Source organism: Blennius ocellaris (assembly GCF_963422515.1).
Source record: "Blennius ocellaris genome assembly, chromosome: 9".
NCBI classification, from domain to species: Eukaryota; Metazoa; Chordata; class Actinopteri; order Blenniiformes; family Blenniidae; genus Blennius; species Blennius ocellaris.
The window spans coordinates 22,608,802-22,613,272 of NC_137658.1; the positions used below are offsets into that span (position 1 = coordinate 22,608,802).

The 4,471-nt window shown below is 42.7% G+C and overlaps 1 long non-coding RNA gene across 1 annotated transcript; it reads left to right on the top strand.

Annotated features, from left to right (window-relative positions):
• The first annotated feature begins 1,359 nt into the window (after positions 1-1,359).
• Positions 1,360-3,354, top strand: LOC308134291. The gene is made up of 5 exons (XR_013936762.1): positions 1,360-1,432; positions 2,176-2,244; positions 2,557-2,599; positions 2,791-2,845; positions 3,094-3,354. It is a non-coding gene; the product is annotated as an uncharacterized lncRNA (long non-coding RNA).
• The last annotated feature ends 1,117 nt before the right edge of the window (positions 3,355-4,471 follow it).

Here is a 4,471-nt window from a genome sequence, read left to right on the forward strand (position 1 = left end):
TATAATATCGGTCCAAATGTACAAAATGTATTGGACGGAGGTGCAATCCCACATCATAACACTTTGACAATAAACAGTAAAAACAGTTGTATCTCATTCCGAAAAGGGAGATGAGTATTAATAACAGTCTGTGAAGCTGGAAAGATGGAAAATGTCAAAATTTTCTCATCATTTTATTTTATTTTTTTTTTTAAACAGAAGTGCTTGCCAGCAAGAAGAAAATAATAGAGCTCTTCGTACGCAGCTTCACTTGGGAGCAGATCTCCTGATTGGTCACCAGGGAAGGAGACGGAGCCGGTCCAGGAGCCAGCAGGGCAGGATGGGAGGAGGACATTCTGAGTCAGTGGCAAGAAGAGTCAGAGAGGACAGGAAAAAAAAACATAGTCACTCTTGAGTTAAAGCTAAAGTCTTCTGTGAGTGGCACACTACAGAATGAAGTAAAGAATAGGATTTGACAATAGAAGTAGTAATAGAAATCAAGAACAAAGTGATGTCATCAGACTGGGACAGAGGATGGATTTTATCTATATGTTTTGGAAACAACGCCTCAGAATCCACAGTTTTCGGACAAATATTTTCATAAAATGATCGTTCCTTGAAATGTGGCTTGAATTTGTGGGAACAAAAGAAATGACAGCATCGTTGTCTCTTATCAAAAAGGTGACGTTTATGGACATTTCCCCATGTGTTACATCGTCATGTTTGGCAAGTTCTTGTTGCACTTCTGATCTGCTCGTTTTGTGGACCAGAGTCACAGTTTGGCCACAGTCACCACTTGTTTGAGGTGTTCTATCATGGTTGTTGTTGAGGAGACATGTTGGTTTTCCCGTGTATTTGAGTGAGAGGAGGAAGAAGGAAGAGGGAGGAGGAGGGAGGAGGAGGAGGGAGGGTCACATTTGTACTCAAAGAGGTGTCAGGAGAAAAAGAAAGAAAAATAATTATAATGTGAAACATATTTAACCCAACTCATATGCTTCTTTTTTGCTTTTTCTATAAATAGATTAATCTATATATAGGGTGGGAAACCAGCCAGGTCCGCCACTGAATGCAATAATATGCCTTGAACAACTTTAAATAATCTAAAACCCATATCCCAAGTATGAATGTTATGCAGATGTTGTCAAACGAAGACAGTAAAGTAAACTGGTTATTTATCCACCTGGCTGCCAAGTCACTTTTGCTCGTGGTTTGCCTCTTTTCCCTTGATTTCAATTCAAACTTTTGGATATTTGAGGTTATATGGCTGTATTATAAAGGTTCTACTATTATATGTCTATCATGTTACTGCTATATGTCTATGTCGGGTGTCGCAGGTTTTTCTTCCCACAGTGCACCGCGGCAGCGACATCTATAAAAGTTTGCTCCTCAATTGTTCCGCCTCTCAGTCGGTCGCTATGTGGGAAGTGAAGGCTCCAAGCTCCTCGTCAGGATGGTGAGTGTTTCATGAGCACACGTTAGGTTTAAATAGTGGAGGTGAGGCTCGAGGTTTTGGCGCTACTGTAAGTGTCCGAGTCCGTTGTGTTCCTCCGGTTAAAACGCAGTATCGTGTGCAGGTTTGCGCTGTTCTCGGTACGGAGGACCACGTTTTTCTGTCTATTCAAACACTTGTTTGTCACTCATGTCATGCTAGATGTGGCTCTCAGGGTTTAACACGCAGACTGAAGGGGTTAGTTCGCAGCAAGGTTTTATTTCGTGATTTTATTAAGTGTGTGGTCGCTTTATGGCCCCCGTTAGCAGTCCCGGCTAGTTAGCATTAGCTGCTCAATGCTAACGAATGGTCAACATCACTGGTTTAATTAGTGAACGATGTCGGAGCTGAAATCGAATGAGCGCGTGACTGGAACTTCTTTACGTCATTGAAAGTGACCTCACTCGTACCACTGGCGCTCATAAATTGCATTTTAAAGTTAACCCATTAATTTGCAGGGACCACGTGCTTCTGGTTTGGTGACCACGTGTTTAATAACCAGCAGATGTTTTGCATCGGTTTTAGAAAGCAATGTATTAATATTTGGTGAATTGCAGGCTACTTCGTCTTGATAAAACCAAATAAGTGTCAATGAAGGCACTATTACATGATAAGCAGCAGATTGAGTTTCTGCTAACCTTGAACCATCAGTTGAGTGTATGATACATGTAATGATGGACTTCTACTAACATGATGCTTCTTTTCAGAGTCCCTGGTTCGCCTGCTTAATCGTCATCATGTGATCAAGCTGCCCTGCTTCAGGTTGAAGACCAGAGGTGAGTACTGAATCTCCTCTGTCCCCCCCAGGCCATCCAGCGCTCAGTCAGCTGACCAGGCGGCGTGTCTGGTTCAGTGTTACAGTGCTGGTAGAAGAAGTCTCTGCTCGTGGCCTCGCTGCTGCTGGTTCCGTTTTGGAGCCTGCAGCTGTTGAGCTGTCGCAGAGCGCCGCCCCAACGAGAGTGGCCCGTCTTGGACTTGACCGCAGGACGGGCCTAGTGCAGGGCTGCACACTACATCCTGACCCAGGTCGGGTGTGACGGTGAGAAGCTGCCGTCCTGCATGCTGATGTTTGTGTGCTTGTGTTGCAGGCCGAGCCTCGGAGGCTGCGATGGAGCTCAAGTCGGGCTGAAGGTAAATTCTGGTCCGTTTTTTTTGTGTCGAAGCTGCTGCAGGGTTTGTGCGGTGATGATTAAACAATATAACACATCATTCAGACAAATGACCGTGGTGAACATTACACCTGAGCATATCCTCTGCTCATCATCACTGCTGTGAACTGCAGTGATTCCGTTTTCTGATTCCCTGCCTCTTCTCTCCTTCAGCATGCGCAGCAGTCTGCCTGTAGGGGGCAGCAACACGGACTGGACCCGTCTGCAGGTATGTGCAGCACACTAGAAGCACAAACATGAACCCAATCTTGTACTGCCGTGGCAGAGCCATCCTTCTCTTGCCGGGGAATCTCAGTATTGGGAGAGAAACACTCAGGACTTTGGCACAGGTTCAAGTGATGTCTGTTTACCCCAATCTGACTGAAGACCTGAAACACGCTCTTGGAGACTCCAGGGGTTCAGGATGGAGTGTAACTCAACTTGTCTGTGTTGACTGACAGTGTGATCCTGTTGCAGGCTCGTCCTTCGTGCTGGCCGCTCCGCCTCCAGAGTTCTGAGGCCGACGCACATTGTCCCTCGGTGAAGGAGTCTGAATATCGGTGTAAAAAGAATTGAAGTCTTGCTGTCACATTGGAACGTAGTGTGATGTACTGAGGCAGGGTTTGACACCACAGATTAGGGGAGTGAAACTTGACTGTTCAGTCTCGTACTGAAGTAAATGTAAAGACATTTGTGGTGTTGTAAAGTTGACTAATCGTGAAAACAATAAAAATCCATTCACTGAAAGTTGTTGATGTATATTTCTCAAACTTTTCAGTAGTGATGTCAAAGAAATGTACATTATTCAGATAATCAAATTTTTTGTACTTTAGACTGAAGCTTGTAACGCACATTTATTCAAGAACCATGGGATTGATGTACTCGACACTAGAACCTCTGGTTTGAGTGAATGTGGCTTAAGTTTAGCAAAAATATCTTTGAACAAACATCTTTGAGTGCAGACAGTCGTAATGGACATTTAAGAAATAAGTATTGACAGTGATAAAGATGTGGGGATTTTGTTTCAAGATGACATTGAACAGGGATTAGTTACTGACGTCTGGTCAGAATTCCAGATGAGGTCTGAAGCTTCTGGATCTTTCCACAAAATGCAAGTTTCCTGGTATCAAACAATTTACATTCCTCAAAATGAAAGAAGTCACAACAGGCTTACTGAGGCTTAACTTTTTGTCAAATTCAAACTGGAGATTGCAGAAGTTTGTCTGATGCACCTGGAAAACATCCCTCAATTACATTATCTTTTGTTTTAAAGAATGTGGACAGCAAATAATTTTCCAGTAGTGGTACATTTCCAAGTTCTTAACTAACACTGAAAGGAACCAGATTTTCTGGTATTTTCAGAATTACTTAAAAATGACATCACTTACTTTCAAGTGTTTTCTTGCACACAGATCCTGCCCACTTAAACTGAAAAGGCTGAGCAAAAGTAAGACATTGTTAATCAGGATTTTATTCAAAATTATTGTGAATTTATAATTATGATGGTATTCAATCAGGCAATCTCCTTCCCAGTCCAGGTTCAGTGCTGGGCAGACTGGGAGGGTGGAGGAGGGTGTAGCTGTCATGCCACAGGAAAAAAAAAAAACTTCAGTGACAAAGTATTTGTGCTTTGTTACTGTTGCTCAGTAAGATTTTTACTTGCCTCGAACATCACTTCAGTATTTTTATGACCTAACTTTGGAACATAAATATAGTAGATATAAAATATTCTTCAATTTGAGAGCGATCAAGTTACATCAATAAAGATATGAACATAACTTGTGGGATGTGAGCAGGAAGGAGATGAATTCACTTCAGAGTTGGAAGAACCACACCTGAAGACTCATAAATCAAC